The sequence below is a fragment of the Salminus brasiliensis genome, chromosome 19, assembly GCF_030463535.1.
Source record: "Salminus brasiliensis chromosome 19, fSalBra1.hap2, whole genome shotgun sequence".
Classification (NCBI taxonomy): Eukaryota; Metazoa; Chordata; class Actinopteri; order Characiformes; family Bryconidae; genus Salminus; species Salminus brasiliensis.
The window spans coordinates 11,126,579-11,140,614 of record NC_132896.1 but is presented as its reverse complement, the minus strand read 5'-3'; the positions used below and the strand labels follow the sequence as shown (position 1 = coordinate 11,140,614).

General features: G+C 41.0%; 1 protein-coding gene across 1 annotated transcript in view; it reads left to right on the top strand.

Moving 5' to 3' along the window:
* Positions 1-14,036, top strand: part of pcdh11 (protocadherin 11) — a 210,819-nt gene that overhangs the window by 190,063 nt on the left and 6,720 nt on the right. The gene's annotated exons all lie outside the window — the stretch shown is intronic.

The window sequence follows — 14,036 nt, the reverse complement described above, 5'->3', positions numbered from 1 at the left end:
AGTTTTATTAAAAAAATTATCCTAAATAAATGAGCTTGGTGATAAATCCATGTCACGTGCAGTGTGAAGCCCCTACTGAAGCCAGAACCTTGAACTGAAAAATGAATTGTTGAGAAAGACCTTCAGTTCATTTGGATAAGTTCAACTTTTCGGCATATTTTCAGTTGTGGTGAATTTAGTCAGTTGTATTTTTTGATTGAGTGAACTGAGCTGCTTCAATGAAATATGGTGACCTTTAATGTGTCTTATGTTTAAGCTGTGCACCCTTGATGAATGAAAAAAAGGTATTTTTTAACCTAAACAAAAATCAGATAGATTGTTTTGATGAAATACAGTTGAGTTGTCAAATGTGCTTCAAGAGTGAATGTTTGGTCAGTGAAATATTGTGAAGTAAACTTAACAGCTGTTTCAATGAAATATGGTGACCTTTAGGGTGTCTTATGTCTGAGCTGTGCACCCTTGACGAATAAAACTTACACCTTTTCCATTGGCTTCTGGCACCATCTATTTGCATATTGGGCGTGTCCTCCCCCCTCACTCACCATCATTGTGTAATCGTTCACCCCAAGGTACCTTCATTAGGGTAGCAGAAATGTTTTGTTTACTGGTTGATGGTCTGGTATTAATGGTTTTGTATACTAATTTGCAGTAAAACTTGTGTTCTACAGCAATATGCTGTTCTAAGTATTTTTAAAAAATGTTGATTGACTGCATGTTTTATTGCCAATGGTGTGAATAGACTGGGTTAGTTAGACAAAGTACCAAAGATGTTGAACATAAATGATTGCATTCTGAATAATAGTTTTCTAAGAAGCTGTTGTTACTGATGTATTTAGTCTGTGAAATGAGCTTTATTATTATTAGATACAAACAGACACAAAGTAACACAAAAGGTATGTTCTAGAATTGCCATGACCACAACTAATTTCATTGGTCACTGAGACTTTGGGGGATGAAAGTACGTTTCCAGTCTTGGTGATGAAGTTAAGTGCCTTTTATTTGAACCGTATGCATATATTTGCATACTGGCCGTGTCTACCCCCCCCCCCTCACTCACCACCAATGTGTAACCATTTTCCCCAGGCTGCCTTCTCTGTTGGCTATATTTGCAATAGTTTGCAGTTATGCTATTGGCTATGATTAAGGTAAGTTTGTTTGCAGAGTTGTTTAAAGAGTTAAGTGTTGTGTCTTGGCCACCCAATTAATGTAATAGGCCATTGACGGCTTGTGGCTTCAGAGTGTGTCTAAGCTGTGCACCCTTGACGAATAAAACTCACACCTTTTCCATTGGCTTCTGGCACTATCTATTTGCATATAGGGCGTGTCCTCCCCCTCACTCACCATCATTGTGTAGTCATTCACCACAGGTGACCTTCCCTTAGGAACGAAGCTATGCTTTATGTTTTTCTTGGCTGTCTATTCTTAGTGTTATAGGTTTTGAGGCAATTATCAATGTATTTTTGATTGCTGCATGTGATTTTGTCTTAGTTGGATTTTGCAGAGCTTTTTTTTGTGTTTGTGTTGTGTTTATTGTGTTTTGTTGCTGTTTAGTTGCTAAGCTCTATCTATAAATCACAGTGTATTGTAACATCTGTCCTTTACCACATTGCAACCACAAATGGTGTAATGCAATAACACACCATGTGATCTCAATACAACATGCAACACTTTTTAACTTTTAAAGTCACCAATTTCCATTTACATGTACACACTGATACATTTCAGGCCAATTCTGTTATATCAGCTAAGACACATCTGCACTGGCTAACATTATGCTGAATAATGGAGGAAAAGAGAGATCTATCCTATCAGAGAAAGTGAGACCAGTTATGCTCTGTTGTTGTGGCGTCACCAGGGATTGAACTCACTACCCCCAGGAACCAATGCTTAGACAGTTGCACCACCTGGGAGCCAATTAAGACATTTTATAAGGACAATACTTATTCAAAATATTGACAATCAGAAATCCATCTGAAACAGAAAGAGAGAGAGAGAGAGAGAGAGAGAGAGAGAGAGAGAGGGAAAGCTAGAATTATATGTGCATTTTATTATGTTTATTGTATTTTATTAACACCAGGAAAGCGTCTGTGATTGGTCAGGTAGCAAACAATAAAACCCTCAGTGAGTGGTTAGAGGCTTATCTGTATGTCATGTACTTCTTCTGCAAGATTTGAACACTGATTACATAATCATACATTGCTCAGAGTTTGTATTCTCCAAATTTCCAAAAGAGATCTGTGATCAATTCTTTAGGTTCAGAGCTAGAAGGAATGCATTCCGTTTATATTTAATAAAGTAAGAACATGGATGTTCTCTTTAAGGTTGACAAGCAGCAACGCTAATGTTTTGTGACAGTTTTACAACCTCTGTAAAAATATTCATTTTTTTTGTTGCTATAATTTAATTTATAGATTTTTTTTCTCATATTTCCTGCGATATATCCTGAACTACCTTCCATAATTCAGTGCATTGACTGTGACTGCCACATGGCATGTAAAGCCATCGCAGGAGATCTGCTCTTCAATCTTGTTTGCAACGAGAGCGCAGCCAAATGATTCGCACATCAATCCAGGTTTAATTCTCACGTGAAACAATACGTTCAGTTACATGGCACAAACTTCATCAAGGTTATGCCTGGAAATGCGTGAAGCTTCTCCTTTGGAGGCCTTCGAGAGAGGGGTTGCATTATTCTTAGCTCTTAGCAGGTACATTGCCCTCAAGTATATATCACAAACACAAAGAAACCAAGACGAGTTTTAAGCACATTTTTTAGCAGTCAATTAGCAGACTGCATCTCAGTTAATTCACACTGCAAAAGGCTCGGGCCCTTTTTTCCAGAGACATTTGTTTCTCCAGGACAATGAAGAGAGTGCGGCCACTGGCTTTCTGTCCTGCCAGTAAAGGCTTGAAAGATTGCCTCCTTTGAGGCCCTGTACTCACTATCTGCCTGACCACAGGAGTAGTTACCAAAATATATGGCTATGGGAACAAGAACAAATCACAGGTGACTAACAGATATATTGTATATCCAGAGGCATAGTTTATTCCTTCAGTTTGCCCCCAAGGAATTCGCCTGGGATGGCTGTAGACTTGCTCCAGGAGTTAAAGGCGTATTGCAGGTTCTCCACTCATCTTGGAGTACGATGGTGAAGGCGGTTCAGATTGGTTACATGCATTTGCATTTGACATGAAAACAGGGTGCATGTGTTTATTATAAAATGCCTTTGTACAGTTTTCCTGGAATCTCTTGATGTTTCTTATTGTATCAAAGGACGTGTCGACTAGCCTCTGCGAACTCGCCGTTACTGCATAGCCTGTTGGTAGAATTAGTTTTTTTCTCGTCTGGCTTTGAGAGCACATTTCGCACGAACTCCCTTCGCTGACCGAGTTAAAACCGGCCACCACCGAGAACATCCCGGCTTTACAAACAGCTGATATGAATGGTGAGTGGGTTTGAGAACAGGCAGTGCATGGCTCTGTCAGTGCCCTTGCCTTCACAGCTCCCCCTTAATCTCTCACACATATTGCTCCATCCATCTTTGTTATCTCTTCATAAGAGCACCCTCTCAGTATACAAGGTGGATATTTTGCCCCCCCAAGAAATTGTTTCCTTCCTTTTAGATTTCAAAAAGCATTATCCCCGGAATGGTTCACTTGGCTGTCAAATTTCCACCTGCATATGGAACTGCATTTTACTTTTAAGGCAAGATGTCTGGTTGTCTGGTTACCTCACCTTCTTCCCCGCCACCACCTCCTCCCCCCAGGCCTTTACGTTCTTTCTTTTTTACCTCTCAAATTATGGCTGAATTTATTACTTCTCTTCACATGCCAACCTATCAACACAATAACTGCTCTTGGCAAGCTGGGAGAGCGCAGCATGGATCTTGTAGCACTCTCTGTGTTATTATCATGATCAGTGCTGATTGCTGATTGTTATGGTGTTTGCACCTCTCCTCCATTCAGCGCATGCTGTGTGTTTGGGCAGTGCTGATTGTGTTGATGCTGCCGCCCCCTCCTCCGGGCCCCTAATGGAGGAGAGGCCTAAGCGGAGGAGAGGAGAGAGGAGAAGCAGGGGCCATCAGACATAATGAACACGCTGCAATCAGGCCCATCAGCCCACGGGAGCTGGCTGGAGAAAAAAAAAAAGAAGTAGAGAAAGAGAAAGAGAGTGGGGGGAAAAAAAAAGTCAAGTAGTCAGAAGACAGAGACAGAGTGCGACGGTGTGGCCATTTTTCCTCCACTGTGAACCCAAAAAAAAAAAGAAAACGAAGAGAAAGAAACATTTCATTTACTTTTCATTCCCGTCCAATATGCATAGAGAGGTGTACGCATGGAAAGACAATATATCATCGGCTTATTATTCGAGTGGCAGCTCTGCTGCTGCTGCTGCTGCTTTAGGAGGATGGAGGAGGAGGATATATTTATTTATATGCAGGTGAGAAATCAAATCTGTTAGCTGGTGCGTGTTTTTAATCAACACTAACAAAAGGGAAGGCAGAGGAGAGTGGCTGACCCGTCGTGTTCTGGGACGCTTTCTTCCTCCTGCACTTTGTCCTTGATTCTGTTCCGTTATTTGTTTTGGTGTTTTAATCTCAGCCCAGTCAATAATATTCTTTGTTGTGTGAGAATGGAGAGGCGGAGAAATAAAAAAAGAGAGAGAGAGAGAAGAAAGTAAAAAAAAAAGAAAAAGTCAACCTCTTTTGTTGGAAGTGCCCGCCTGTGACTTCTCTCTCTTTGCACTCAGATAAAGTAATCATTAAATGTTGTTTTCGGCCCGCAATTACTTTCGGCTGTGTCGGGTCAAGCACGACATGGACAGAGAGGAGAGAAAAAGAGTGAGATGGAGGAGGTGGGCTGAGGGGAGTGTACGTGAGAGCGAGAGCAAGCGTGTGAGCAAGCGCCAGAGTTAAGGAAGGTGTGAGGCTTGGGCTCAGGCGCTTGATATACACACAGACCTGCAGCTGATATATGCGCAACACGGGCCGCCTCACTTTCCACTGTTAATCCGTCATTGTAGCCGCAAGAAATTAAAGCGTGTCCTCCTCTGTCCAATGAATCACCTTTTCTCTGCTCTGCTCTGGAAATATGTCCTTTAATTTCTGCCGTAGTGAAACGCCACAGAGATACTCCACTACGACGTGCAGCGCACATACATCATGGCCACCAGATTATGAAATTGAGTGCCATCTTCATGCTGGAAGCTTATTACAGTCTGTTGTGTACTAGTTTCTACTAACAAAAAAAACAGACGTTCATTTCGTGGCTTAACTGTATTTGGCATTATCTGTCTAGTGTGAGGTGAACTGTAAATCTCTATCGGTTGAAAAATGCATCTGTAATCTTTAATAGCCCTCCTTCTAAGCCCACATAAACCATGCATATGTTAACAAGCAGCATCAAGTGAATTGGCTTTTAGGCATTAGCAGCAAAGATGAGATAATAAAAGTCTATCATGATTAGACTTATCACATGAGCAGAAGTTTGACTTTTGACCGGCATATATAGTGATGTTTTTCTGTGCCAAAGCAATGATAAATCAGTCTCTGGTTTCTTTTAAATGTTTTGTGCGCCGGCCCATGCAGTGGTAGATTGACTAGACCTTCTTCAATGGGTGGCTAACCTTGGGTTGAGTACAGAAGTCTCAATAGTGTGAAAAGGACATACAGTACAGTATAGCATGACATTCCTGTTTAAAACACCCGTTTATAAACGTAATTTGACTATTTACTAGAGCATGAAGTCGCAAACAGTACTGTTCAAAAGTTTGAGATTATGATTATTCAGTGATAAATTAAAGTGAATAAAATGCATTCATATTTTATTCTAGATCCCTGAAGGGATTATTATTAAGGAATTATTACATATTTTACCTTTTTGGATGCACCAAACATACACACACTATATGTCCTAATGTTTGCGGACACCCAATGTAATAAATGCATTCGGTTACTTTAAATTGCACCTATTACTGACAGAGATGTGCAGATGCACACACACACAAACAACTTGTCTAGCCTCTGTAGAGAGGTATTTTTAATAGAATAGGATGTCTAATGGTGCCTAATTGTGGAGCGGTGGAACTGTGTTCTCTGGAATGATGGTGATCATCCAATATCCTGACCTCACGAGCACTGATCCACTGAATGCAATCAAATCCAGTAATGCAATCAGAACAGCAATGCTTCCAAATCTAAAATATAAAAGCATAAATATATAAATATATAAAACTTAATTTGTAGCATTTCAGTACATTCTTAATTTCTAAAACCTATGAAGTGTTTAGGGTGCTCTATCTACTTCCTATTTAGGCAACATTTATAAGCTGCTACAAGTGCCTAGCTTATGGGACCAACAATGGTAGCTTTGCAGACAGGGGTATTGAACCCACAACCTTGTGATCCATATCCCGGTGCTCTAACCACAGAGACACATCCAGGAAATGAAACATTCAGAAGTACAGCATGCTATGTTAGCTGTGTTGACCTGGAATGTGCACATGCAGGTGTAAAAAATGCTAAATAATTGGGAACCTCGAGGGCCAGTTTAATCTGAACAGTTTCCAGAAGTCTGATATTGTTCTTCCCTTTGTAAGCCATTCCCTCTCATAGGGAGACATTCTGTCAACAGATTTGGTGACAGATTTAGACTATTCATTCAAGTACAGAAACCACACATGTATTGCCCTGCTGTTTTGCCTTGGCCTTTCTTCACTAAACAGTAACAGATGGCGGGATGTGTATGTGTGTGGAGGAACATTATTCAAAACTGTGCTGCATTCCTCAGGACTGCAAAGGGTCTCCCTGCCTCATTCAACTGCACATGGACACAAATAGCACACAAAAAGTCAAAATTATCACGTTTTTAGTCATTCAGCTTGCAATATCAAACCAGTTTCTCCTGCTGTACTGTAGCAGCGCGTTGCAGTCCCAGATTCTCAATTTCTTAGCCTTTTAATGGTTTAAAAAAAAGAAAAACATTTTAAAATGTTATTAATCCTCAGAGCAATCGCCACAATCTCTCGCTATGTGTCTTGGCAAGGTAGCCTCTGTAACATATCGATTTTGTCAGAGAAAGTTACTCTTAAGACTGCATCTGAGAAAGCCCCAGACCACTCCAAAAAGGCAATGACTTCACTCAGGACTGAGAAGCAGCAAATGCTGTTGAAATTCTCCTATAACTGTGTGAAATCTGTTGTCAACCGCATGAAGCAAGAACCGCATTTCTGTAATATATTTCCGCCGTTGCCGTGTTTTGTGCCCTTGGCCTGTAATCATAAATTATATTTGTAACACGTGTCATGTTTTAGATGCTACTGTACATTTATACATTCGAGACTTCATGAATACCTAATGGGGAAAAATGCGGCACGAAATCATATGAATATCCCGACCCCAAAGTAAAAAGTATAAATCTCCCGTAAGCAGTGATGAAAAATGGCAGCAGAACTGGAGTGGGATCGTGATAAAATGTGTGGGGCCTGCAGTGAGTGGCCTTTCTCTGCTTCAGGAGAATGAAAAGTAGACCTCTTCTTCCACCTGATGGTCATGTCCAACCTTTTGAGTGAAAAATGGCATCTTTCCCCTTGTAAAAGGCCCATGGGGTTAAATGGCTTCATTATTATTAATGATCATCCATTTGCCAATCCAGATGTAGAGGAAGAGTGGGGGGTGTAATAAAACGACACTCCGTGTAATTACAAACTCAATTATTTCCTTTCAGATTTCACTGGTTGACAGCATGGCATCCTTTATGAGCACATCCTTTCTGTGTTGGCCTCTTTCACGTATGATGGCAGCTGCTCGGGCACATGTGTAACCATGCTTGGAAGCCTGTATGCAGTGTATCTCCAACTTTCTCCATCTTGGCATTCTCGCCCACATGCCAAGCTGCTGGAGCTTTGAACTCATTGTTTCGAGGACACACACTTCAGCTGTTTGGAGATTAGACTTTGAGAATGATAAAACTGTCATTCTCTGAGCTTGTCATGTGAAGTTTTATATGGGAATACAACCACCCACCTATCTATTTATTTATCTATCTATCTATCCATCTATCTATCTATCTATCTGTCTGTCTGTCTATCTATCTATCTATCTATCTATCTATCTCTTTGTGCTATCCACCCAACAGATACAGACTGCACTCTGTCGACCTGTTCATCTGTCTGGCCATGCCTCCATCCATCCATCCATCCATCCATTTATCCTTTAAAAAAAACCATAATCTATATCTATCTATCTATCAATCTACCCAGCCCACCTGCCTCTGAAAATATCTATCTATCTGCCTGTCTGTCTGTCTATCATCCATCTATACTTTATTCAATCCCCCCAACCACCTTTCTATCCATCCATCCATCTATCAATCGATCAATCTATCTATCAATATATTTGCCTGTCTGTCTATCTGTTGGGTGGGTAGAACGGGCTATACTCTATCCATCTGTCTATCTGTCTGTCTGTCTGTCCATGCCTCCATCTGTCCTTCCATCCATTTATCCTTACATCTTCTATGTCAGTCATGTCATCTATCAATCCACCCAGCCCACCTGTCTATCAATATATCTTTTTGTCTGTTTGACTATCCATCTTTCCATCCATCATTTGTTGTATCCACCCAACCACGTCTATCTGTGGGTCTGTCTGTCCATCCGCCTATCTGTCTGTCCATGTCTCCATCCGTTCATCCATTCATTCATCCATCCATCCCAAAAAACTGTCATCTATATCGATCTATAAATCAATCCACCCAGCGCACCTGCCTGTCAATATATCTATCTGCCCGTCTGTTTGTCTGTCTATCATCCATTCATACTTTATTCAGTCCACCCAGCCACCTATTTATCCATTCATCCATCCATCCATTCATTTATTCATTCATCCATCCATCCGTCCATCCATTCATCCACCTATCTATCTATCTACCCTCCTGTCTGTCTGTCTTTCTATCTTGGTCTTGTTGGCTATCACTAAATGGACATGAAGAAGACTGATTAAAATGTATAACACTGCCACATTCGGCTGAATGGTCTGAATTTGTCAGTTCCCTGAACTGTCAACAGCTCCAGTATTTTAATGGCAGGGGGAAAGAGCAAAATATGCCCACACACACCAGGGAAGTCTTTTAGCTTCATAAATTTTATGAAGAGTCATTTCTTGCTCATTTGCATCTTAAAAGCGGTGTCCTTGAAAACATGTCAAGCAATGCAGCAACCTGTTAAAATGCTCACAAGTTATTTTCAAAGATCATTTGTTCAAACCTCAGACATATGCACCACAATGCTATGATTAAAGTGATTTGTGCTATTTATTATACTAATAGACTTTTCCTTGTCTGCCTCAGCTGACATTATCATTGAGAAGAAGACACATGTCCAACTGTGTGAGGAAAATAAATACATAGCACAACTCATTAAAATCCACATATGCGACATCGTGTTTACTCCTTTGCACCTAAATGTATAGCACTAGAGCACTCCTTATGGTGCACTCGCTTCCTCCCAGCCAGATAGTGTTAGGAAAAAAAATAACGTTCTATATTTTTGCAATTAGCCCTCTAATTGGTGGTAATGGGCATGCACATGCTACCATAATGACTTGAGCAATCATCCCTCTCCTATCCTTCATGTAAATCCCATCAAGAGGCATCCAGGTCGTGCCCGCTCTGCTGAATGGCCCTGTCACATGTCATCCATGTTTATGATCTGACTTCAGCCTGCCTTTTGTGTCCAAACACTGTGTCTTCCTCCCTCATCACTGTTCAGCTAGGAGTGGCCTTACTGTCAGGTAACATATTTATTGCCATTTTCTGTGACACAAATGCCAACATAAGCTCTTGCTGCATCTCAGGCTATGCAGTTGTGGATGGATTTTGTTTTCCACCCACTGTATTCCTGGGCAGCTTGTGTTTACTGTGCAGTCTTATTTAATGCAGTCAAGCTGGTTTCAGTGCAGGATAAAATTACATTCTTTCCCCAGGTAGGCTACACAGGTTTTAAAGCTATGGTTCAGCCGAAAAACCAAACTGACGCAGTTTTCCCCTCACTCAGGGTATAATCGATCAGCCAACACGTTCAGTGTTTAAACTGAGCTTCTTTAGTTTTGAAAATGGTGATCAATGTACATTGTTGTCTCGATTTCTGAGGTGTTTAATGAGGAGATTAGGTATAACTAGCAAAGGGCATTTTCTGAAGTAACCGTAGAATGGCTGTGCAGCCACTTCAAGGCTGTTGCTAAGTGATTGCTAGATGGTCACTATAGTGCTACAAGGCGGCTGCTGCGGTGTTGCTAAGTGGATGCTAGATTGGTGCTATAGTGTTTCAAGGTGCTTCCTATAGTATTTCAGGTAGTTGCTGTGGTGTTGCTAGGTGGTTGCTAGTGTGTTGCTAGGTGGTTGGTACAATGGTGTCATATTTAGTTAAAAGATATATCAAGTAGTTTTTGTGATCGTGGTGCATGGTTGGTTCTAGTGAAAGGGTAACTTTCCTATGGCAAGAAAATTCCAAAATCCCCAAATTGCACAATTAGACCCAACAATCTGGAGTTGGAACGCGGCTGTGGGACGCAGCAAAAACCTGGTAGATAAACAAGAAGAAAAACAGAAGAATATGAATAATATAAGACAGATGACACATAATGTTAATACACATTTTTACTAAAATATAGATAAAAGAGGGAAGATCTTTTTTTAATCTTTTTTGCAGGGCAAGTAATGAAAGCTACCAGTGAGGCTGTGTGCAAACTGCATGCCTGAATCGTTACACTTGTCTCAAACAGTATGCCACATATAATATTTTACCACTCCCTGGGAGGTGTAGTGGTGCAGCAGGTAGTGTGTCTGTCACACAGCTCCATAAGCCTGGGGTAGTGGGTAGTGGGTTCAGTCTTCACTCCAGGCTCTGCCTGTTAGGAGTTTAGTGCATTGTCCACATAGTTTTTTTTTTTTTTTTTCTGGATGCTCTGGATTCCTCCTACCTCCTTAGAACAAGCAGTGGACTGGTGTCCTGTGCAGAGGATATTAGTAAATCAGAATCCTTCTGCTTTCTCCACTGAGTACCAAAAAACACTCACACATACATTTTTTAACTTGCTGTTTGCACCAGATGGCACTAAAAGAGAGAACCTTCACAATAAGGCTTGGCAATTGGACCTCCTGATTACGGGATCGTGAGTCCACCTCGGGAGGAGTGGAGGAGCTGAGAAATGTTTGCAAGGAGGAGATGAAAAACATCTCTAAGCATTTGTGCTGTTGTAATTACGAGTCTGAATCGGCCAAGGCCTCAATCAATAACAACTGGTCATTTTACAAAATGTTGCAATCTACCACACTTCAGTTCACACAATGTAGCTTGAGCAGACTATTTTCGCCTAAATACGAGCTGTTCTAACGCTCGTCGTGGCCGGAGTAAATAATCCTGACATTTTCAGACTATGTTGTGCTGTAATATAGATTATATGTATTGTACACAATATACAGGTTTTCAAATCACCAGCAGGAGGTCTTTGCATTGAGGCAAGAGAGAGAGAGACAGAGAGAGAGAGGGAGAGAGAGAAATAAAACATTGAAAATATTGGGTTCTTTTTTTTGGGGGGGGAGGGGGGGCAGGTTTCAAATATGGGTCTGGTATGTGCGTGTGGTATGATGCTTTTTTTTATTTTTTTTAAAAAAGCTCTGCAGGAGAGCAGCGATTCCCCCTGAATACAAAAGGCACTTAAACAGCATCAGAGTGAGCCGCTTGCCTCTGGCTGACGAAAGCATTCAGCTCTGTCACCCACATCAGTCAAGCAATGCTAGTCCCCGTGGAGTGGAAACCGATACCGACTACATCTTTTGGAGCTGTTTAATGTGAAATATCACATGCAAAAAATAGTAGCACTCCTGGCTGTTGACACAGTGTCAGTGACAGCTCGCACTGCGCCTCCATTCAGATCGCGGGCGCGTGCGGGAAAAGCGCCGCAGCACCAAAAAAAAAGAAAACACCTTTCATGCATTATATAATTACACATGAGCTTGTGCTCTTTGTGCTGATCGCTGGTGTCTCTGTGCGCGGGTGCTCCAGCTCACGGGCAAATGCACAAAAAGGTGTCTGCAGAGTGGCGAGCCGAGCTATGGGCTCAATGTGTGTCTGTGTGTGTGCGCTCGTGTGTGTGTGCATGTTTGTTTTTATACATTTTTATGATCTCACTATGTAGGAAGACTAGAGAAAAGCAGGGGTAAGCTGAGGTGAAGCTGCATGTTTTACTTTAAAATAAAGAGGGGGAAGATATTTGACTTCTGGTAGCAAGATTGAAGAATTAGGCTTATTAGATGTGAAGGTAGATTTCTGAGGTGTGATAAGAAGTGCCTGAAAATGTGCCCTGTATTAATATATTAGCCCCTTGATGCCTAGGCTAATTATTCAGATAATGATCCTAATGCATTAATCTTTTTTAATTATTTGGTAAAAGTTTGGTTTAACATATCATGTGGAGTCCCACAGGGATGTATTTTAGGACCTATGAAATTATGATCTGTTATATTAATTATGACTAATGTAGTGATGAGAGGGTCTAACTGGTTAATGTTTCATTTTTAGTTTTAGACAAATTCCACAAAATATTTATCAGTTAGCCACAAATAAAAACTCCAAGTCATTTTTCATCTACAAACATTTTCACACACACACACACACACATTGTAGCATGTTGTTAAAACAAGTGATTTGTCCATTTTATATAAATGACATTCCAAATATTCCAACGCTGGCCTGTGCGCCCCCAAGTGGCTGAAAATTCAGTTCTGCCAAGTCTGTACCTGCACCTTAATTCATGATCAAATACTGAGGATCTCTCTATTATGTAACAAGCTGGCTCCTTTCTACCACCTCAATAAACCCCACCTCCACATGTTTGTTTTCAACCTTTTAAACCTTTTTTTTTTAATATGCTGAGAAGGCGAGAGATATACTGGAGGTGGATATACTTGTTAACCAACTAGCATTAAGCTAACACATCAGTTAAGATTCAGTACAATGATGAGGATACAGTACAGTACACTATGCCGTTTGGTTTTGCCTAGTGGTTAACAACGCCAGCCTTTGTGTGGTCAGACTAGGGTTCTGTTTCACAACCAGAAAAACACACCACGCTACACCAATAAAAAAATCTGTGGGCAAAACTCCTAACGCAGCATTCACTGACCTGTGTAGCATGACCTGGATAAGAGCGGAAGCCGAAAGCTTAGTTTTTGGCATTTTTCACGTTTTGACATAAGTAGAATCTGGAGGATGTTCTTTACATTTAGCACAACATCACATTTCATGATGAGTGAACGAAATTAAATGCTACAAAATGACTTAAAAGGATTTTTTTTTCAGTAAGGTATGTTGTATATCACTGCATGTTGTATATCAGAACAAATGGTAACTTTACAAGGTAAAGAAAAATCCCTTTTAACTCTAAATGGAAGTCAGTGTAAAAAATACAGGTCATTTTGATTGGTCCATTCATTATCAAATTGTGGACACAAATTCTGTAAAAAAATTGGAAAATAATGAAGCAGTTTCTGTTAATATTTGCAACTAAACACGCACACACATAGAAATGCCCTCACATCCCAACAAGTCATAAAAACAAACATATACGCATGTGTGTGTGTGTTTGTGTGTGTGTTTGTCTATTTGCCGGCATGGACGGAGTGTGTCCACTGTGGCGTGATCTGTTTGCTTCTGAAAAGAACAATGGCTCGGAAAGACACCTCCAATTTCCAAAAGCAGCTCGGAGGTGATTTACAGCCGACTCCGCCGGCGATCTGGCCGGGGCTTTATTCTGCTTGCTCAGAAGAGTGAGTGAGCAGCATCATTTTTCCTTAATGAAGTTACTGACCCTCTGAAAGGTGACACATTTACCGCTCGGCTGATTTATGCACTGATTCTCTGAGGCAGGCTGGAAACAGTGCAGGACCAGGGGGATCCAGCCAGCCACATGTCTGAATCTCTCTCTCACTCTCTCTCGCTCTCTCTCGCTCTCTCTCTATCTCGCTCTCTCTCCATCTATCTC